The sequence below is a fragment of the Macaca nemestrina genome, chromosome 1, assembly GCF_043159975.1.
Source record: "Macaca nemestrina isolate mMacNem1 chromosome 1, mMacNem.hap1, whole genome shotgun sequence".
NCBI lineage: Eukaryota > Metazoa > Chordata > Mammalia > Primates > Cercopithecidae > Macaca > Macaca nemestrina.
Window position 1 is genome coordinate 156,306,119 of NC_092125.1, and position 23,825 is coordinate 156,329,943.

The 23,825-nt window shown below is 39.3% G+C and overlaps 2 long non-coding RNA genes across 2 annotated transcripts in view; one reads left to right on the plus strand and one right to left on the minus strand.

The window, feature by feature from the left end:
• LOC139361876 (uncharacterized) overlaps nucleotides 1–23,825 on the plus strand; it is a 47,095-nt gene that overhangs the window by 9,821 nt on the left and 13,449 nt on the right. The gene's annotated exons all lie outside the window — the stretch shown is intronic.
• On the minus strand, nucleotides 2,161–5,480 carry LOC105482681 (uncharacterized). The gene is made up of 3 exons (XR_987760.2): nucleotides 5,226–5,480; nucleotides 5,036–5,138; nucleotides 2,161–2,231 (listed from the first exon to the last, which is right to left on the minus strand). It is a non-coding gene; the product is annotated as an uncharacterized lncRNA (long non-coding RNA).

Genomic DNA, 23,825 nt, shown 5'->3' on the forward strand with positions numbered 1-23,825 from the left:
AGACAGTTCCAGATAGCTTTACATGTCCACTGATACTGCTAATTGTACCTCCTTTTACAGGAGAAACTATCATCTCCACTCTGAATTATGTATAATATGAGTGCACATATGAATATGTACAAATGATTCCAATGAACTCTTTGAAGAACTCTACCTTATTAATCCTAGTTCACAGATATACTTTCATACTCTATGCAGTGAAGCAAATGAGCTCTTTGTTTGCTTTCTTGTATTGTTTCTGCATTGGTCATTTAGCAGGAGTTTTAAAACACTGTTGATTTAGCACCTCTAGACATTCAGTTTCAAGATCTTGGTCATTTTATCTCTCTCTACCAGCCAAAACACACTATATAGCATAAATATCCCCTTTTTGTTGTTGTTAACTGCCAAATAACTTATTCTTTACTTTCCAGGTTCTCTAGAATTCTATTTCTGTGATTAACAAAAGATTTTTTATTGAATATCTCTGCTGCATATTTCCCACATTTTCTCAGATTTGATATGTATTTTTTTCTTTATCTGTTACCTTCATTTAACCAGCCTTCTTAGTTATTTTACTCTATACAGAAGGCTTATATTACCCAAATGACCCTTGGAAAACAGTCTGCTGATGGCCATTGCCCACTGCTAAATTTCTATATGAGACATTTCACATTGAAATACTTGACCCATGTTAGCACGAGGGAACTGGTGATATAAACTTGTTTCCTATTTTAACCGTTTCCACATCTACCAGCTGCACCTTCACCTGTACCTCAGTCATAGGGTGGAGTGCCCAACCTGGGCATCGTCCTGGAAAGAGAAGGTAAATCTAATAGATGGGCAGAACTTATGCCCCTGGAGAAGTGTTCACCATTCTTTTTTAGTGGCACATACCACTTTCTCATTAGTTGTTAGGAAAATAGGATCGAGTAATAATTTGTTGAGTGGCTAATGTGAGCTGAGAGCACTTCCTTTTTCACAGTCCCATGACTGGAAGTTTGAACATGAACACAGAAAAGAAGGAACCTCATCTCTCTCCTTTGGTGCCCTCATTGATGGAAAAAATAATTGAACCTGACTATTACATAACTTCTCTAATATTATAGCACCACATAGCAACATCAAGAGGCTCCTGAGGAGACTGGGAAATCAATTCTACACGTGATTGTGGACGATATATGGAAAAAATTCCACCAGTGTCTTCACTGAACTAGGCAGGCTGGTGCCTTAAATTATTCTGGAACCAATAAGTTCACAGCTGACTTATAATCATTTCCCTTCATGTGATTTGAACTGTGAGTCATCTGTTCCACTGAAATTGTGGACACATTGGTGTATTTTTAACTTACTATGAGCCACTCTTCTAGAATAAAACAGAACAGAAATGCAATATGCAATTGTCTAAGAGGAAATAGTGTACAAGGTCTTGAGTGGAGATCTATGTACTGGATCTTGCAGGAGGTGATGAAGGTCTTCAGGGCTGCCCCGCTCTGTACATATTTCCTAGAGCTGCCTTCCCAATGCAGGACCAGAATAAACACAATTTCCCAGAATGAATCATTCCCCTGGGCTCCTGTGCCCTTGGTTTCTGTGTCTGCCTCTCTTCTGGACCCTGTCTTATTCATCTTTACATCTCCCAAACCAAGCTCTGCTGTCTAAATAATAGTAGTATCTGCACACATAACTGTTGAATATATCCACTCATTCATTCATTCCTTTATTTTATAGGTATTTATTAAGCACCTTTTATATTCAGGAGTCTGTGATAGGCACTGGGGATTCAGCAGAGAACAAAACAGATAATTCTCCTCTGGAAAGAGCTTAAGTGTGTGTCTGTATGTGTATGTGTGTTTGGGGGCGGAGTAAGTCAGACTATACATTCATAATTACACAAATAATTCCAGCTACAAGATTTATATATGTTCTGAAGGACTAGGGAGTCCTGACCAAACTCTGCTAATTAGCTAGCAATATGGCACTGGCCAAATTACTTAACCCTCTGAGTCTTAGTTTTCTCATTTGTAAAAGAAGAAATTTGTTTCAGCTGATGCATAACAGCTCTTTTACATCTGAGTTTTATGATTCTGTGCTTGCTATGTGAAAAACAGTGTTTTGTACAAAGGGCATCTGATTGAAATTATTCCTTAAAAAAATACCAGTAACAATGATCAGAAGGCAGTGATTTTATAAATTTTCAAACTTTCAGTGACCATAATGGAAACCACCACATGAAGGGAAATGAAGGAAATCTGTTAAACAACAAACAAAAAAGCACAGTTATATTAAGAACTGAAGAAAAATGAATAAAATGTCTTGAATCTTAAATGACTTGGCATCATTTTGGATGACTAACAGGACAGTGTGAAGTATTACAGGAGAACTTTCCAGCTCCAGGTGACACATAGTGTGGGGTTATAAGAAATAACACCATATTGAGAATAAAATTACTAAACTTTCTGGTGCAGAGTTTTACAAAGACCCTGTTCTTGGTACGAGACTTCTGGTTTATTCCCAGGCGAAAGAGGCCAAACTGAACTGATGATCTTTACTAGTGAGAAAGATAAGAAGCCCCGGGGGACTGGGAGAGTAGAGTGTTTTAGGGATTATCTCCTCCTCTTTCATGGAGGAAGGAAGGAAACACTCAAATGCTTCCCTTTCTTGAAGCTGAAGGAAGGGAGCCCAAGAGGTGCCCTCCTAAAGTTTGTGGAGAGGCTGGCAGAAGAAAAGTCTGACATCTCAAATCCTGGTGGTTGTCTGCTGACCCAGGGCTTGCTGTTCTGCCCTGGGGCTGTTGGAGTGAGGGAGAGATCACTGGCAAGAGATGATATCACTGTAGTAAGCCGGGTGATCTGGGAGAAGAAATTTCCCTACAAGCTCACTACTCCTGAGAGATACAGCAGAGTGTCCATAAGATGGGAGGGAGCACAGGCTTGCTGGGGATTGCTGCAGCACAAGAGGAAGGGGCCCTACATAAAAAGGATGTAGCCTTATGCTAAATAGGTATTCTTCAACTGAGCAGGCCCAGTCTCACAAAGTACCTCCAGTGACTATGGACAGTTTTAGGGATCTGAGTCTGTTGGGTCCCCATTCATCCCATACTGAGGCAGTAGGTCAGAAACTGGATCAATGGTGAAAATCACAGAAATGGGACAACTCTGCCACTACCCCGGTGGAAGTATTCATAAAAGAGAACAGTGGTTACATCCAGGAATGACTGCATCAATCAAGTAACCCTGGGTAGTCTAGGAAGAATACATTCGTCCCTTTCCCTTCCCCTGAGATGAGCCAGAGTTAGCTGGGGAGACTGACCCCTGACTAAGCCAGCAGATTCCAGATCATGAATTGTATAAGCTTCAGATCTTGGGTTCTAGTAGCTCTAGGTCAAGCAACAGCTAAACAAAGGACATCATTCAGCAGACCAGTGGAAGGAGAGGATCTGGTGCCTGAGAAGTCTTTTCTGTCATGTCCTCACCAGGCCACATCCTGCCCTCATCACATCACGACGATTTCAGAAAGGGAGGCAAGGGAAGACCGCCTAAGAGCTGATATATGTTTATCTAAAACTGAGAACTACCCAAATGGGTATTTAAATGATTATATGACACTAAGCTTTAAGACAACAAATGAGGGGTTCAGGGGAAGTCTAGAGCAGTCATAAACAAAATAAAGTATGTATATTGACTTTGTATACCTGGGTTGTCAAGTCTGGATTTCTGACTCCCTACTCACTATTAATGAATAAACAATAAATTGGATCACAAAAAGGCTAAATAATTACATTCTTTCAAGAAGCAATGTATTGTAGAAGTAGTGTGATGCAGAAAAACGATCTATGATAGAGCCTGTTTTGACATGAAGTAGAGCAGCTTCATTTCTCAGTTCTGCCACCTATTAGGTGTGTGGTCTTGGGCACATTGCTTAATCTATCTGCCTCAATTTCTTTATCTTTACAAAAGATAAAATAATAGCTACCCTGTTGGATTGTATAAGGATTAGAAATAAAATGCATAGAGTTCAAATACAGTTCCTGACACACAAACAATGGTGAACATTGGCAATTACTATTAGTACGATTACTATATGCTGTGGCTGTGTTACTTTTTCTTTTTCTTTTTTCCCCCACCTTTCCCACAAGTCTTACTGTTTCTATAACAGGGAAGTCAGAATCCCTGGTCCCTGCTTACTCTTTGCTTTGTATGAGTAAGGTTTGATGACTCTCTTAGCCTTAGCTAATTTTCCCACTATATATTGTAGACAGCCTGCACTTGCCAAGAACCACACTGGTTAAAGTGTTAAAGGTTAAAGTCTGTTTGTTATTGGTATCTGTTTGTTAAAGTCTGTTTGTTATTGGTATTACTTTGTAGAATCTTTAAGCTAAAATATAATTCTTTAATGAATCATAGGAAAATAAATAGAAATAAAATGTGAAAATAAACTTTAGACATTAATGAAATCCTTGAGACTTGTTTTTTAAACAGTGGAAATGGAGAGATGAGAATTTTTTATTTAATACTCAAAAGGTTGCCAATTAGGTTATTTTTAGCACCCAGTTCTCTTTCTCCAAACTAGTAGGAGTATTTTGTACTGAAACATCAAAAAATTACTTTAATTCCTTTTAGAGAGCTAAATAGGTACATGTCCAGATGGAAAAAGTATGGAGAAAACAGACTATTTGTGAAAAGAATAACAAGTAACAAGAATGTACTCCTAAAATAGTATAATTTACCAATTCTATAATCATATAAATAACAAAGGATGCTGAGATTTTGTTTCTGGTAATTTATTTTTCCTATTTATCCATCGCATTTCTCCACACTAAAAAAGATGTTTACTAACATCCATTAAATAAAAAACAGCAAAAACATCATTCAAGCTTCCTAATTCAGGATGACATAATGTATGCAAACATAACTCACACCATTGATATAAAAATAGAGAAGCTGTAAAGCATCCAGATATTTCCTATACCTAGATATCTTTTATTATTTAAATAAAAATGTTTCTTTCTGAATTTTCTTAGTTCAGATCTCATCTCCTAATCATGTGTACTCACAATTTCAACACTGCCCCGATGTTTCTGCTGCTTGTGATTACAATGACTCTCTCTCTTCCATGTTACGACTATAGCAGTCATACTCCTGGATGTTCTGAGACACCTGCAAATTCAGATATTCTGTTGTCAGTCCTTCATCCCCACTCATCTATGAGCACTAAGTGCTTTCTAGCTATAGGCTCTGCCTCACCTTGTCGTCGTGTCATATTTGCTTCTTTAAAAGCAGATGAAAAAAAATCAGATGGAGTTCAGAATCAGTTGTTGACTTACATTATCAATGTATGAATCATATAGAAGTCTAATATTTAAATTAGCAATAAACTCAGAGTCAGCAGAATGATACATTCCACATTTTGTCTACCTCACTGACGGTTCCATTTTTGTTATTTCACTGGTTCCTCTTCACCTCCCTGACTGCTAATTGTGAAGGGCACCAGCACTTAGCCCTTGGACACCTTGTTTTTCTCTGTATGGACCCACTCCCTTTGTGATCTCATCCAGCCTCATGGCTTTATATGCCATCTATATGCCCTTAGTCTTTCCAAGGTTATGTCCTCAGTCTAGCCCTTTACTCAAACTACAGAAACTTTTGTATACAATGCCTACTTGATAATTCCACTCTAAAGTCTAATTGGCACCTCCAATTTAATATTCCAAAATCAACTTCCTGATCATCCCCTCTTCTCCTTGTTCCTGTAAAGCTTTTTCTACCTCTGTTAATGGCAAGTGAATTCTGCCAGTTGGCCAGGCCAGAGGCTTTGGGATTATTCTTGAATCTTTCTTTCATCACTCACACCCTGTTGACTGTAGCTTCAAAACATATCCAGAATCTAACTTCCCTTCACCATCATCGCTACCACCGCCTTGGTCCAAATGCCATCATTTCTCACCTGCATTTTTGCAGTAGCCTCTTGCTGGTCTCCCTGCTTTCACTTTCTGCTGCCCGCCTCTATTCTCAACTCAGCAACTAGAGTGGTGCTGTCAAAAATTAAGTCCAATCATGTCATTCTTTGCTCAAAACCCATCACACATCAGAGAAAAACCCAAAATTATTTTACAGTGGCCAAAAGTGCCCTATGTAACCTACCCTTACACACACACACACACACAGACACACACAATACTTCTCCACTCCTTTATTCTGACCTCATGACCTATCTCCTACTATTCCCATCTTTCTCTTTCTTCTTCATTCTGCTTCCCTGTGATTCCCAGCTCCCTCCAAGTATGTTATTTTCTCAGGGCCTTTCACTGTTTCTTCTGCCTGTACTGCTCTTCCCTCAAATTACCATGTAGTCTATTCCCTAACCTCCTCATGCCTTTGCTCTAATGTCCTCTTCTCAGTGGTTCCTTCCCTTACTTGACAACCTTATTTTAAACTGTAAACCTCCTTTCCCTGACTGCCCCAGAACTTCCTATTCCTCTCTCCTGTCTTATTTTTCTATGTACTACTGATCACTACCTAACAAACTATAGTTTGACAGTTTGTTGTTTATAGTTTCTATTGGATGGCCTTCTCCCATTAAGAAAGTAAGTTCCAGGCCAGGCATGGTGGCTCATGCCTGTAATCCCAGCATTCCAGGAGGCTAAGACAGGAGAATTGTTTGAGGCTAGGAGTTAGAAACCAGCCTGATTAACATAGCAAGATCCTGTTTCTACAAAAGAAAAATTTAAAAATTTAGCCAGACATCGGGGCATGCACCTGTAGTCCCAGCTACATGGGAGGCTGAAGCAGGAGGATCACTTGAGCCCAGGAGTTTGAGGCTGCAGTGAGCCACGATCATGCCACTGCACTCCAGCCTGGGCAACAGAGTGAGACCCTGTCTCAAAAATAAATAAATAAATAAAATAAAAAAGGAAAATAAAAAGAGACAGTTTCATGAATGTTGTGTCTTTTTTCCTGTATCTCCAGTGCCTTGTACCTAGTAAGCACTCAATAAATATTTGTGAAATGAACAATAGTGGACATACCCTGAACTTTACATGTGTTAATTGAAATCTCTCAACAACCCTAGGAGACAGGTGATACCATCATCTTCATTACATAGACAAGGAAACTGAATCACAAAGTGAATAAGTATCTGGCTCAAGGTGATACAGTGATGTAGGGTACAGTGGAGAGGAATTTCCAGCCTAGGCAGTCTAGATCCAGGGTTTGAGATCTTAACCAGAAAATTTCACCTCAAGGCTCGATAACTTTAAATATGCCACTTGTACAATTGTCTTACTTTTTTTTTTTTTCCTTTCTGGTTTATTAAATTAGCAGATGTTAGTGAAATAGGATACTCCCAAAACCTTGGTGTTGGTTACAACTCAAAGTCTCAAATGGGAAAAGTGAAGAGTAATCGTTTCTCCCTTTTTAGTATATAAAATTAAGATTTAAGATTTATGTCTTTTGGCACAGGACATCCCAAGGTGTTCATGGCCCATTTGCAATATTAAAGGACTAGATCAGACTTCTCAGGTCAAAGGACAGGAATCTTCATCTACCAGACCTTGCACTCTGATTTTCAGTTTGAGAAATATTGTCCTGTAGGCCTGATGGGAACAGTATGAAACTTGGTTGGGTCTGAGTGTCAACTCTAAACCCTGTAGGCGTCCTGACACCACAGGAAAATATTTGGTTTCCTCATCTGCAAAATAAAGTTGATTACACACACCTTGCCCACAGCATTGTTTTATACTGTGATACAAATGTGAGTTACTATTATCAGTGTATGATACATGTGTCAAGTTGTTTTCACAACTGCCGAAAAGATTAGAAATGAAATGAAAACAGACACAAAATGTAGGTTGTATCCTTTTTGCCAAGAAGTAGTTTGTTTTTCCATAATATTTATTTTACTTCTTTGTTTATTAATGTTACACATTAAAGGTTAGATGCTCTAACTTCATTGTCTGGAAGGGTAACTTACGAGGCAGATTATAATCCTGAAGAAAAAATGAAATTTGGTTTAATTTGATAGAGCTTCATTGCTGGAAAATATTTAAAGTCTTGACAAAAATTAATGGCAAGTTATTTAATTTCAAATCTTGGTTGGATTTCTAGCATAATATAATAAGCACAATAGATTATTTTTAAATTAATAATGCCATCAATATTTTTATAGTTTGATTTAGAAATTTCCTTAAAATACATATTTTTCCTCCACATTTTGCCACTAACTGAATGCTTTCTGATGTAATTAATGGTAACATATTTTGTTTCATTTAGGAAATGATGTTAGCATTTCCAGGATATAAAAAACAATATTTGAGCCATTTAAATTATTAACTATAAATTATTTTGTTTGTTATCACATAAGGTATCTTAGGTCACATTAGGAAAAAGATCAAGTATTTCTTACCTTAATATCTCATTTTTCTCACTGCATTCTTTTGTCGTCTTGTTCCCACCCTTGCCTCCCTGCTGTGGCCCCACCTGCCACTCCACCACCCTGGCTTCCTGGATTGCACTGTGTGTTTTGAGATGATTCCCCTGTGATGTCTCCAAATCATATTTTGCTTTGTTTTGTTTTTCATGGAAACTACTGGCTTGAACATTGTGCCCAATAGAAGATACCTGAGTGGAGACATAGGAAGGATATAGAGAGGACCCTGTAATCCCATCAACCTTGAAATTAAGGCATCAAGCCATTTCCATAAATCCCAAAGGACATTGAAAGAAAGCCTCAAACGACATTGGGTTACAAAAATCTTACCCAATCCTAATCTTGGAAGAACACTAAGGATATCTACTTAAGAGGGCTTTTGAAATCCAAAAGACTGAGATCTATTGTCCTTGCCAGCAGTCCTCAATGCTATTAGACCCATTGATGCTGTTACCTGTGTATACATCTCCCAAAAGTAAAAATAATTCTTAAGGTATAACATACAGCACAAATAAAAAGGAAAGCAGTTTATAAGAAAACAGTTGCATCTCAATATGAAACAACTATTGATAAAACTATTCTAGAAAATTAATGAGAAAATCAGTTTTCCTACATGTAAAAGCACCATGAATATAACAAGTACAATTTCAGTGTAATATGACTGTACTGTCATGGCTTCCATTACTTAGGGCATGAAGTTCAAACTCTTAAGCAAATAGATATTATCCTTGCTCATCTCTTCCCTATCTCTCTTCCTTCCACTCCATTCTTTATTCTGCTTGAATTAGCCACATGTAGACACTATCCCCTCAGTCCTTATACCACTACTCTTAGCTAAACCTCTCTCTCTCTTTCACACACACACACACACACACACACACACACACACCACTGCTGTTTCATGGCTTATTGCTTTTGCTTATGTACACGGAATCTTGGAATCATCCATCCAAGATTCAGCTCAGGCATTTTCATTTTCTGTATCAGGAGGCCTTCCAAGAACTCCTTCTCATAAAGAAAGCCCTGTGTAAACCTGGGATACTTACCACATTTTATCAAAGTTACCTGTTTATCTCTGTCTCCTCTATTAAACTGCAAACCCTTCCAGTGCAGAAATGGCATCCTTCCACTGTGGGTCTTCAGGGTTTTGCCAGTGCTTTGTAGAGAATTCCTGGAATTAAATGTTCCTGATAAAAAACAGCAAAGATACTGATGCTATTAGTTCTTCTCCTTGCATCCCTATGACTCAGTTTACTTCTAGGTCACACCCTAGCTACTGCTTCCTAGTTTTTTGGTAGAATGCTACAGCTATGATACCCCTTGTGAAGCAGGTTCACTGTGCACTGGTATCAATCCCAGGAGAGAATCCTAAAAATCTCATCCACTGTGCCTTGAGCTGTGCCCATTTCTATCACTTGCCAGAGTCCAGTGAAACAGAACACTTGCCCACAAAGAGTTATGTGAAGGATGTTTATTCCTTACACATAGGCAGCAAGGGACAACAGAAGCCTAGGATTCATAGTGAACCGGTCTTCAAGATTCAGGTAAACTGCCCAGGGCAGATGCAGTCTTATCTCTGTGTGCCTCACTCGCATGGCAGCTGAGATCCTGAAAATCAGCCTGCTTTGGGTTTTATACCCTGTAGGGATGGGAATCACCTCTGCATAAAGTTTGGCACATTGGGTGGAACATTCATATCCAGTCTCAGCCAAAAGATGGCAATTGACTGGGTGCGATGGCTCACATTTGTAATCGTAGCACTTTGCGAGGCCTAGGCAGGCAGATTGCCTGAGCTCAGGAGTTCGAGACCAGCCTGGAAACATGGTGAAACCCTGTCTCTACTAAAATACAAAAAATTAGCTAGATGTGGCACTGTGTGCCTGTAGTCACAGCTACTTGGGAGGCTGAGGCAGGAGAATTGCTTGAACCCGGGAGGCGGAGATTGCAGTGAGCCAAGATCATGCCACTGCACTCCAGCCTAGGTGACAGAGTGAGACTCCGTCTCCAAAAAAAAAAAAAAAAAAAAAAGATGGCCATACGCTGGCCAGGTGGTGACTGCAGCCCAGTGGACCCCATCTGCTTGTTTTTCTCACAGCCACCAATAAACTATGTCATATTGTATAGGTATACACGTCTTGAATCTAGGGTTCCAGATATCTGTAGAAGGAGCCAAAGCATTCCCTATGGGTCACTTGGTCTCTTATAACAAGCTAGCCATTTGTTCACAGAGCCGAGCAGTCCCTTTGCATCCTATCTGGGCCTGACCTTAAATGTCTCATTCTTATTTCATCATTGACCTCTGCTAAACCTGTCCAACTTTATTGGTTGGGTTTGTGAGGCCCAAGAGAGATGGCCAGTTCAGGTCACAACTTCCCATGTGGCATGCCACCTATAAGATATTCAGTCACCATCAGTGCCAATAGCAAGCAAGGAGTTACCATTCAGAAGGGGATATATCTGCCTCAGGCAATGTATGAATCCAAACTCCAGGAAGTTGGCATAAGCTGGTGGCAGTTTTCTGTTGCCACAGACTCCAGTCAATATGTGTGAAGGTTGAGGATACCTGTTAATTTCATCAGGTTAGCAGGCTCTAAGTGTTCCAAGGGTAATGCTTATGTCACATCTTGTTGACAGCTTCCAAGGCTTGGTGCTGCAAAGGCCCCATTCAAAGTTGGTGGTTTTGCAGGTTACTTTGTCTAAGGGGCCAGAAGAACACCTAGGTGGGGTACATGCTGTCTTTAGTACCCAAAAGGTCTACAACCTGTTGGGCCTCTTTTTTATCAGTGGGTGCCACCAGAGCTGATAAGTTTTGCTTGACTGTATCTGAGATATTTCTTTGGCTTCTTGCCCAAATGTCTTGGGTATTCATCCTTCAAGAGTCCATTTGTCAGTTTCCATGCCCCATAGGTGTTTTTGACCAGCCAAATTGGACTGTTAGATTATGACAAAATGGGTTGCAACATTCTGTCTGTAGCAAGTTCTGAATTAACAAAGTAATGTCCTTTTTTTCCATTTATTATGCAATACTGCTTTAGTGGAATTACCCATTGGGGCTTAGGTAGCTTAGGTTGCCAACAGGAATGGATATACCCTGCTGCTATGGATCAAATTCTTAGCTGTGAGAGGCATATCCCCGCTATGGTATTCTGTGTCAGAAGCAGCCAAAATGTCAATACCTATAATGCATTCAGAGGTAGAAATCACAGTGACGGACCCAGAATGGTCCAAAGAGCTCCATACACAAGCAGATAAGCACCATGGGTCACTGTGATGTCATCAGTTTATTTCTTCCACTAAGGTGACCTGGAAATATTGTCATGTAGGTTCCAGTACCCAAGAACCCCTCAAAGGTCTGAATTCTTCTCTTTTCTCGTTTTATCTGACAAGGGTATGGGGACACTGGACCTAGAGGCCTTGGCCTCATCTCTAATTGCACTATTCAGCTTGAGACATCAGATCTGCAGTGTTCCTTTATCGGACCAACACACCAACCATGCTGCCTGAGATGTCCGTAGCTTTTCTCCATATCTGTTCTTTAGATTGTGAGTCCCCCTTTTGTGAAGACCTGCATTGTAAGCACTGATTCTCACTCAGGTGCCTCAAGAACCATCTGAGTACCCACTTCCTGAGCTCTTGGGCTCCAGGAATGGGTAATCGCATAGGTACCCAACAACTAGAGGGTCATGAGACTTGCTCCCCTGTCTCCACATTTTTTGTCTCTGCCTCAATCGATGTAGCAAGCCCCATGGGGGGGGGGGGTGAACTACATCCCACTCATCACCCTTTCTTCTCCATAGATCATTCAGCTTCATGTACAGCCCCTGTTGCCCCAGATTGGTGTCTCTGCTCTGGGCTGGGTACGGGGGCTATTGCCCTTCTTTCTTTGCCCTAGAGCCATGATTCTGTCAGACCAGACCCTGCTTTCTGTGTCAATTTTGCAAAGCAAGTTCACCGAGACAACGGTCCTGCACCCCTGTGCAGGATTTTAGGAACTTGTTTTTTAATCACAAATTTCTTTGTAATATATACGTCATTGTGTTTTAACCAATGTGCAATAGAAACTAGCTGGCCAAAATTTTACTTTGAAAACCTACAATGAACTGAAGTCCACTTCATTTTTTTTTTAATTCTTAGAGAAATCCCTTTTCAATTTTTGGATAAGAAGAAGCAGTGTACAGTAGTTAAGAAGGCAGGGTCTAGAGTCTGATGGACGGGATCTAAATCCCGGCTCTGCCCCTTATAGCAAGTCACTTATGCTCTTTGGGAAGTGACTGAAGCTCTCAATGCCTTAATTTCCTCATCTGAACAATGGAGATAAAATTAGTACTACTGTAGAGAGTTGTTGTGAGTATTTAATGAGTTAATACATGCAAAGCTCGAATCAGTGTTCATTAAATGTTAGCTGTTATTATTATTGTGAAGTGGCTTCAGTGAGACCAGTGGACATGCCAACACAAAAAGAAAGTACATCTGCAGAATTTCTATAAAGATTAATTAGGAATTTTTCTTAATTTAAGCTATTTTCAAAATATACAAATAATACAACTTTCTTCCCAAATTGAGGAGAACTCTAGGCAGGGGCTTTAGCAGAAGAAGAGGAGCTCAGATTGCAGGGACATGCATGCTGAGAAGCAGAAGTGACCACTAAGTGCGGCTGGGAGGGATGATATTGAGCTCCTCTGCACACCTGCTGTGAGGATTTAATGGGAAAAGTCACCATTGAATGAGAGTTTGACCTTCCTCCCTGTGTGTTATTCTAGGGGCAAAGAAAAGTGTATATCCAGCTGATATAGTATGCCCTGTGTGCTGAGAATCTGCAGAAGGTGAAAACTCCCAGTAGAGCTGAAGGGGATGCAATAGCGAGGTTTGGTTGCAGGAGAACCATGAGTCCCCCTGCCGTCTTGGAGCAGCAGGTGGCCCCTTACTCTATTAGGTCAAAAGAAGAATCCAGCATGTGGTCTAGCACAGGCTAGATGCTAGCCTGACATCCCATGTCACTGTGAAGGGTGAATGAAGAAATTCAAGCTAGTATCCCACATCAGTGGCACCAGATAAAGATTCACTAACATCTATTGGTTTCTGGAATGTCTGCTAAACTGAATTTAGAATCTTTTTCTTTGTCTCCTGGGATTTCTTCCTCTCCTCTCATATATTCCAGTATCCATGCACACGAAGTGATTTTTATTGTTGAAATTATATTTTCTGCTGAATGATAGTTATCTTTTGGTCTACCCAATAGGCACCTTGCCCACATTATATGCTTGATAAATATTTGTTGAATAAAAAATTAACAACTCAAGAACATAAACTCAAGGATTTAAAATTTCAGAAGATATAGAAGTGAAAAAGAAAGTTCTACTTTTTCACCTTCTATGCCAACATTTTATCCCATTGCCAAAAGGTACCTACTATTAGTAGTGTCTTATTTTTCTTTACAGAAAGTATCTATAAATATAAAAGCATATATGTTTTTATTTTATGTAAATAAAACGAAGTTTCTATCTGTTTGTCTCTGTTACTATATCATACAAAAATACCTGGGTGATATTCCATCACATTTGAGAGGAATTCATTTAAGATAGTTTGCTTTAAAATATAGACTATGTGACAGAGATGAAATTCATTTTGCAGTGTACACAGCAAATATATGCATGTCTACTCTGAGCCAGGCACCATGTTAAGTGATAGGGCTATAAAAATAAACACTTGAATCTTGACCTCACAGAGTTCAAATCGAATTAAAAAAAATATTCCACTAATGGTCTGGAGGGTATATCAGATGTCAATTTCGAGCCTGTCAGATGCATTTTGAGTCTGCAGTTCTTAGCCTTGAAGGGAGGATAGCACAGAGAAGGCATCCCCAGATGTTATGGATGAATTTTTGAATGGTCCTTTATGCATACATGTTCATTCATTCAACAAATATTTATTTACTGCAAATATTTGTTTGATATGCCCTTGTAGGTCTTTCTGAAGATTTCAGCTTTTACTCTGGATGAGATGGAAGTGATTGGAGTGTTTTGAGCAGAGGAATGACATGATCTGACTTGTGTGGTGGCATACATCTGTAGTCCGAGCTACTTGGGAGGCTGGATGGGAGGGTCACTTGTGCCTAAAAGGTGGAGGTTTCAGTGAGCCGAGATTGTGCCACTGCACTCCAGCCTGGATGCAGAGTGAGATTGTCAGGAAAGGGGAGGGGAGGGGAGGGGAGAGGAGGAGGAGGGGAAGGGAGGGGAGGGGAGCAGAGGGGAGGGAAGGGAAATAGACGGTGGTGGGAAGATGGATGGTGCAAATTTAGGTTAAGGAAGAGTTGCAATTTTTGGTAATTTGAAGGTCTAAGATATACCATAAGAATGAGCAATGGTGGTGATAAACAGGATCCTGGAGAAGGGGAGGTAAAGGAAGTTACAGGCTAGAGTATTGGAAAGATCATCTATGTGGATTTTGAAATAACGAAGAATTAAGACAGCGATAATGTTGAAGAGGGTGACCGTGAGCTGTAATTGAAATCTGGTGGATGACTGCAACAAGAAGAGGCAATGGTATCATCTAGTCAGGTGATATGAAATTCAAAGCTAGAGAGTTTTAGAGAGGATGAAAAGAGAATTATTTGGAATGAAAAAAGGAGGGTGCCTACTTCTGTGTTATCTGCAGGCCCAATATTTTCAGAAATATGAAAGAAAAACAGCTGCCACATGAGAGGGCTCTGGGGAGAGCCAAGTTTACAATAAAGCAAGAAGGTGAGAGAAATGTTGACAGAAGAGATTGAGAAAATAAGAGTTTGCTGATGATGGACTGTGAGTTCAAGAGGACATAAGTCTCCCTGCCTCCACTCCTTACTCTTGCCATTGGATAAGTAGAAGCTGAGAGCATGGTGGTCTTATTCTGAGAGGCCCCTGGCAGGCATGAGCTTTCTAGGCTTTGATAAATCATGAATCATGGTATGCGCCAGAGAATGGATTTTGGGTTTCTGCAGTGGAAATGCCTTTTGTATTTTAGGGTTAATACATTTTGTCTACTATAGGAAGCACCTAGAAGTAGAACTAATCCACATACCCATTATGGGTTTTCTGTGATGGATACCTGAAAAGACTAATCAGAAATTGAGACGGGATCTATCTAGACTGATAATGGCATGCTAAGACTAGAACTCTTGAGCAAACCATACGGAACAAAGACTTCCTGAACCTCCCAGTAAGTCCCCTGTCTGATAAAGGAATTAACACTAAAATAGAAGAGAGTTGAGATTCCTGAGAAATTTTGCAGTGCAAAACTGATGAATTTTGTAATTCTTCTGGGTAAAAGTTCAGCATCAAAGACTACATTCATTACTTAGTTTTGCTATACTCACCCCCTTGCCTCTCTGCTATCTGGTTGGGGTGCCTGGGAAAGCCAGGGTTGTAGACATCTGAAATTGATTAAATCCAACAATGCTTGGCACTGAGATAGCACACTGCTCTTTTGATCTTAATAAGTATTCTATGACATTAATTCAGAGTAGTAAATGGAGTTAGATTTTCTTTATAAAGCTTTTTTCATTAGACTAAATGACACTACATTTTACTTACATCCCTCAGACAAAATAATGAATAAATTTTTAAAAGCACCTTCTTCCACGATATGATATTTTGAGGTAAAAATTGATCTTTTGTTCAAGTAATTTCAAAAACATTCTATTGACTTGTTTCTGGGAGATTCCGTTTATATATTCATAGAATAGAAATTGAATGGCATTTGATATACTTAAGCTGTACAGATGATATTTGCTACCCTTTATAGCCATCGCTGGAAGAGCAGTAATAAAAACTGAGAGAATGTACCAATTATATACAACAGAATGCAAAATTTATTTTTCACCAACACCCATAACCTTATATATAATGCTGCAGCACTGTTACTTATTGCTTAAGCACAATTTTGTCCTTAATTTTTTTTTTTAGCATTTTTGTGCCTTTTTTGTCTGTATCAAAAATAGAATATTGTGATTTTTCATGGATCAAAATAGTTGTTAGGCTTGTATGTGTAGCAGAGACAAGTTTCACAGACACAAATTCATGTGTGCAAAAATGGGAAAACACTTTATTTTCCCATAACTAAATTTAATTTCTACTTCTAGCTCCTGTTTCCTCCTGATGGCAGAAAGCTTTATCTTGTTACTCGAGGTAAACTCAGGAAAATACAGTAATTTCCCAATTATTTAGGTTTAAATGAAGTCCAGTTCAGAGCACTTTCCTTTCTTCCCTTCTCCCAGGATGGCATCTCCTTTGGCGAGGGGGCATAGACTGGGGGCATCACATATAGCGTTGTGGCATTGGATAAGCGGAGAATTCTGCTCTGGAATTTACTGAGGTGGCTGGTAATTGTGCATGCTCACGTACACTGGATCTGCATCTGGTCTCCTATTTGCACAGTCCACATTGGTGTGGTCTTCGTGGACTATAAGATATCTGGGCCTCTGGCTGTTTCCTTTGTATAATTTATTCTCTGGAGTGAAGGGAAGGTTTGGTCAGCCTCATCCCTCTTTGGGGCTATGAACAACCCAGAGCTGCCATCAGGCTATCTGCCCCACTACTTCATCTCATTGTGTCCAAAGCACTTCTTTGAGGTCATCTGTGCTTCATTTTCAGAGTTGAAGATATGAAGCACACACAAATTCCTTTATGGAAATCCCCCAAAGTTTTATGGTGGGCCTGGTATCCACCACCCTTCCCAAAGACCAGTTATTGGAGTGGGCAGGAAAAGGACCTTCCATACAGACCTGTCAAGGACTAAGCTTTCTCCTTCTGCTCTTGAAACTTCTGAGAGGATGGCAAGTGTGTATTACTTGGCTCTTTATAAGAAGAAATCCCAGACCTCAGTTCTACAGCTCAGTCTCTTAATACTCAAAAACCTATTAACTTCAAGAGCCTACTTAAAAATTCAAAATATGAGTGTTGATCATTTCTTTCTCCTTACCCCTGGAGGCAATGATGTCTTGACCAAGTAGGGGGAGCTACTTATGTGAGGAAGTGCTGGGGAATGGGCAGAGGATGAGGATGTAGAGGGGACTGGAAGACACATTGGTGAGTACCTGAAGCTATTATCCCACGGCCTCTACTCTGACCTAGTGAACACTGCCATTTGTATATTCCTCTCCAGGTTCTGTGACATTCATCTGTTTTAATTTTTTTCCTACCTTTTTCATCAGTCTACTTTAAGTTTTTTCTTACCTCTTCAGTCACTTCTTTTCTTTTCTGTTGCTACTTTTGTCCCAAATAGTGAGATTCTGGTTTTGGCTCTCGATTGTTCTCCCTTTTTACCCTCTGCCTCTTTGAAACTTCAGGTGTTTCTATACCACCCTGTGGTATATCTACACTAACTAATGCCTGGTTACCATCCTGACCTCCAATCTCACGTTTCAATGACCATGAAGAGATTTCTACTAGGATCTAGCATCACCTCAAAGTAACATGTCCAAAAGCATATTCTTCATCTTCTCCCCACCTTTCAGAACTAACCCTCACTTTTCTCCCCCTTTCTGTTAATGGCATTACCATTTTTCTGATCACTGTGTTGACAATTATTCTTGCTTTTGGTTTCTAACAGTCATCAAATCTCACGCATTATTATTTTGAAATATCTCTTATATTTGCAACCCCATCTGCATTCTGACTCTCCCCAAGGGCCTGTGGCAGCCTATTAACCCAGTAGTTGCACTCTAACTTACGAATTTCCTACTGTTGCCTCCTTCTGCCCTGTCCATCTTGGCTGGATCTCTCAGTTACTTTTACCCTGTTTTGGCTCTATACCTTGGCTCACACATTTCAACTTGCTTTTTAGATAAGTAAATAGATTTTGGATGTTCTAGCCTGGCTCTGGGTCTAAGTGTTTCACAGAGTATTTATTTTTCAGTCTCTTGTCCCAACTCTAGATGTGACTTGATTGATGAAACTTCCACTTAATAGAGACTAGTTCTCTCCTGACCTCTGTCTAACTGGGAAAAGGCTTCAGACGAACTTGCCTTGCTGCCCACAATCTACTGCACACCATCCTCACACTAATGGTAGTCTGGTACTTTGTCTTCCTTACTTCCTAGTCTGTGGGGATCCCTCATGTTTGTATATACAACATGTATATATACAATATGCAACATGTTTGCATATTGCAGGAGAATAAACAAACATGTTGAGTCTTACATGTGAGCTCCTCTGTGTTCTGTCACTAATGAGCTTTCTAGCTTTACTGCCAACAACATTCATAAAAGAACCTTCAGCCAGTCCACTAAATTGGTCTAATTACCATCTCTCCACTACTTTTTGCTTTTGGCCATCTGTCTTTTCAGATATCTGAAGTCCCTCCACCATACTCCCTTCCCCATTTCCCCTTGCAAAACATACACTTGCTTCCAATTTGATTTTATTATTTATTTATTGATACATAATAATTGTACATAGCTATGGAGTATATATGATATTTTGATACAAGCATACAATGTATGATGATTAAATCAGGATAATTAGGATAATCATCACCCCCAACATTTATCATTTCTTTGTGTTAGGAACATTTCAAATCTTCTGTTCTAGCTAGTTAGAAATATGCAATAAATTATTAACTTTTGCCACTCTACTGTGCTATCAAATACTGGAACTTATTCCTTCTATATAACTGTATGTTTGTACCCATTAACCAACCTCTCTTCATATCCTCTTTGCCCCTACCCTTCTCAGACTCTGGTAACCATCATTCTACTGTCTATCTTCATGATATCAACATTTTAGCTTCCACATGCAATATCTGTCTTATTGAATCTGGCTTATTTCTTCATGATATCAACATTTTAGCTTCCACATATGAATGAGAACATGCAATATTTATTTTATTGCATCTGGCTTATTTCACTTAGCAAAATGTCCTCCATTTCCATTCATGTTGCTGCACATAACAAGATTTCATTATTTTTTATGGCTGAATAATATTTCATTGTGTATATATACCACTTTTTCTGTATCCATTTATCCATTGAGGGACACTTAGGTTGCTGCTATATCTTGGCTATTGTGAATAATGCTGCAATAAATATGGAAGTGCAGATACCTCTGTAAATTTTTAAAAAAAATTTTCATAGAGACAGGGTCTCACTCTGTTGCTGAGGCTGGATTGCAGTGGTGCAGTCATAGATCACTGCAGCCTCTAACTTCTGGACTCATGTGATCCTCCTCCCTCAGCCTCCCAAGTAGCTAGTGCTATGGGTGCTTGCCACTGTTCCTGTTTTATTTTTATTTTTAGAGGCAAAGTCTTGCTATGTTGCTCAGGCTGGTCTTGAACTCCTGGTCTCAAGTGATCTTCTCACCCTGGCCTCCCAAAGTGCTAGGATTATAGGAATGAGTCACTGCACCGGGACTTTTTTTTAAATGGATTTTTAATTATTATGGGTATATAATTGGTACATATATTTAGGGAGTCCATGTGATGTTTTGATATAGGCATACAATGCATAATAGTCACATCAGGGTAATTGGAGTATCCATCACCTCAAACATCCATCATTTCTTTATATTAGTGCCATTCCAATTCCACTATTTTAGTTATTTTTAAATATACAATAAACTATTGTTGACTAAAGTCACCCAGTTGTGTATCATTCATCATTAGAGAAAGGCAAATCAAAACCACAATGAGATATCATCTCACATCAGTCAGAATGGCTATTATTAAAAAGTCAAAAAATAATAGATACTGGCAAGGTTGTGGAGAAAAAGGAATGCTTTTCACTGTTGGTGGGAGTGTAAATTAGTTCAACCATTGTGGAAGATAGTGTGACGATCCCTCAAAGACATAGAGACAGAAATACCATTTGATCCAGCACTCCCATTACTGGGTATATACCCAATGGAACAGAAATCATTCTATTATAAAGACGCATGCACGTGTGTGTTCACTGCAGCACTATTCACAATAGCAAAGACATGGAATCAACCTAAATGCCCATCAACAATAGACTGGATAAAAAAGATGTGGTACATATACACCATGGAATATTATGCAGCCATAAAAGGGAATGAGATCATGTCCTTTGCAGGAACATGGATGGAGCTGTAGGCCATCATCCTTAGCAAACTAATGTGGGAACAGAAAACCAAATACCACGTGTCCTCACTTAGAAGTAGGAGCTAAGCGATTAGAACAGATGGACACATAGAGGGGAGCAATGCACACTGGGGTCTCTCAGAGGGTGGGAGGAGGGAGAGGATCAGGAAAACCAACTAATGGATATTAGGCTTAATACCTGGCTGATGAAATAATCTGTACTACAAACCCCCTTGACACACATTTACCTATGTAATAAACCTGCACATCCTGCACATGTACCCCTGAACTTAAAAAAAAAAAGTCACCCAGTTGTGCTATTAAATACTAGATCTTATTCATTCTAACTATATTTTTATACCCATTAACTATCCTCACTCTTTCTTCTACTCCCTGCTACATTTCCCAGCCTCTGGTAAGCATCATTCTACTTTCTAGTTCCATAAGTTCCATTGTTTTAATTTTTAGCTCCCAAATATGAGTGAGAAAATGCAAAATTTGTCTTTCTGTGCCTGATGCAATGTCTTCCAGTTCTGTTCATGTTGTTGCAAATGACAGGCTGAATAATATTCCATTTGGGGGTGTCCAACAGTTTAGCTTCCATGGGCCACGCTGGGAGAAGAATTGTCTTGGGCCACACTTAAAATACACTAACACTAACGATAGCTGATGAGTTAAAAAAAAATCGCAAAAAAAAACCTCATAATGTTTTAAGAAAGTTTATGAATTTGTGTTGAACTACATTCAAAACCATCCTGGGCCACATATGGCTCATGGGCCATGAGTTGGACAAACTTGGTGTATATGTACCACATTTTCTCTATCCATTCACCTGTTGATGGATACTTAGGTTAATTCCAAATTTTGGCTATTGTGAATAGTGCTGCAATACACGTGGGGGTGCAGATATCTCTTGGATGTACCAATTTCCTATCTTTTTAAACCCAGTATTGAGATTGCTGGATCATATGGTACTACTGCCATTTTATTTATTTTCTGGTTGATTTTGGTTTTCCTTCCTTCCTGGTTTCTTTGTTTAAAACTGATTTTTCTCTGGTAGTATGCTTTAATTTCTTGCTGTTTATTTTTTTGTGTATATGTTGTAGGTTTTTAAAATTTGAGATTACCATGAGACTTGTAAATGATATCTTATAACTAATTATTTTAAACTCATGACAGCTTAACTCTGATTACAGAAAAACAACAAAAACAAAAAAGCAAAGAGAAAACTAATAAAAGTTCTACACTTTAACTCCATTCCCCCGACTTTTAAAACTTTTTGTTGTTTCTTATCTTTTTATACACTCTGCCTCTTAAAACTTTGTTGTAGTTATTGTATTTGAGAGGTTTGTCTTTTAGTATTCCTACTCAGTAAATTAGTGGTTTACACATCACAATTACAGTGTTAGAGTATTCTGTATTTATCTGTGTACTTACTCTTACCAGTGTTTTGTAACTTTGGATAATTTTTTATTGCTCATTAACAACCCTTTCTTTCAGATTGAAGGAGTCCCTTTAGCATTTCTTGTAGAATAGGTCTGGTGTTGACAAAATCACTCAGCTTTTATTTGTCTGGGAAGTCTTTATTTCTTCTTCATGTTTTAAGGAATTTTCACTGGATGTACTATTCTAGAATAAACGTTTTATTTCTTTCAGCACTTTAAATATGTCATGCCACTATCTCCGGGACTATAAGGTTTCCACTGGGAAGTCTGCCAGACACATTGGAGCTCTTTATATGTTATCTGCTTCTTTTCTTTTGTTGCCTTTAGAATCCTTTCTTTATCCTTGACCTTTGAGGGTTTATTAAATATCTTGAGATATTCTTATTTGGGTTAAATCTTCCTGGTGTTCTATGACCTTCTTATACTTGAATGTTGGTATCTTCTTCTAGGTTTGGAAAGGTCTGTTATTTATTTGAATAAGCTTTCTAGCTCAATCTCTCTACCTCTTCTTTAAAGCCAATAACTCTTAGGGTTTGCCCTTTTGATGCTGTTTTCTATATCTTGTAGGCATGCTTCATTCTTTTTTATTCATTTCTATTTTTTCTCCTCTGACTATATATTTTCATATACTCTGTCTTGAAGCTCACTAATTTTTTCTTCTGCTTAATCAATTCTGCTGTTTAGAGTCTCTGATGCATTTTTCAGTTTGTCAGTTGAATTTTTCCACTCCGGAATTTCTTCTTAATTTTTTAAAAAAATTTCAATCTCTTCGTTAAAAATTTTTGATAGAATTCTGGATTCCTTTTTTGTTATCTTGAAGTTTGTTGAGCTTCCTTAAAGTAACTATTTTGAATTCCCTGTGTGAAAGTTCACACATCTCTATCACTGCAGGTTTGGTCACTGGTGCCTTATTTAGTTTATTTGGTGAGGTCATGTTTTCCTGGATAGTCCTGATGCCTACGGATGTTTGTTGATGCCTGGGCATTGAAGAGTTAGGTATTTATTCTTATCTTCACAGTCTGGGCTTATTTGTACCAATCTTTCTTGAGAAGGCTTTTGAGATATTCAAAGAGAATTGAACGTTGTCATTTAAGTCTCTGGTCATTGCAGCTGTATCTGGACTAGAGAGCACTCCAAGCCCAGTAACACTGTGACACTTGCAGGCTCGAAGAGGGCTTGGGTAAGATCTAAAAGAATCCCCTGAATTACCAAGCAGGATCTCTCATTTTCTTCCCTCATTTACCCCAAACAGGAGCCTCTCTTTCCATGCTAGGCTGCCTGGAATTGGGGGAGTTGTGATGCAAGCACTTCCCTGGCCACCATAGCTGGGACTGTGCTGGATCACATCTGAAGTCAGCATAGTGCTGTATCTTGCTCAAGGCCCATGGTGACTATTGCCTGGCTATCACTGATGTTTATTCAAAGACAACAGCTCTTTAGTCATCAGGTGGTGAATTCTGCCAGGACTGGGTCTTTTCCTTCTGGGCATTGGGTTGCCTTCTGGCACAGGGTTGGTCTAGAAGTACTGTCCAGAAACTAGGGCCTGGAATCAGGGGCTTCAGGAATCTGCCTGATGCTTTAGTTCATTGTGACTGAGCTGGTCCCCAAGTTGCAAGGCAAAGTCCTCTGTAATCTTCCCTCTCTTTTCTGCAAGTGGAAGAGTCTACTTGAGCTGTACTGCTTGGAGTTGTTGGAGGGGTGATGTAAGCATTCCCTTAGCTGTAGCAACTGATGTTTCACTGGGTTGCTGCACTCCAAGTTCACTGACTTCGAGCCCAATGCAGTACCAGGACTTGATTAGAGACTGCAGTCCTTGTGGCCTGACTGCCTTTCAAATATATTCAGGACTCCAGGTCACTTTAGTGAGTCAATGGTGGAGCTAGCCAGAACTTCTTTGGAGTGGAG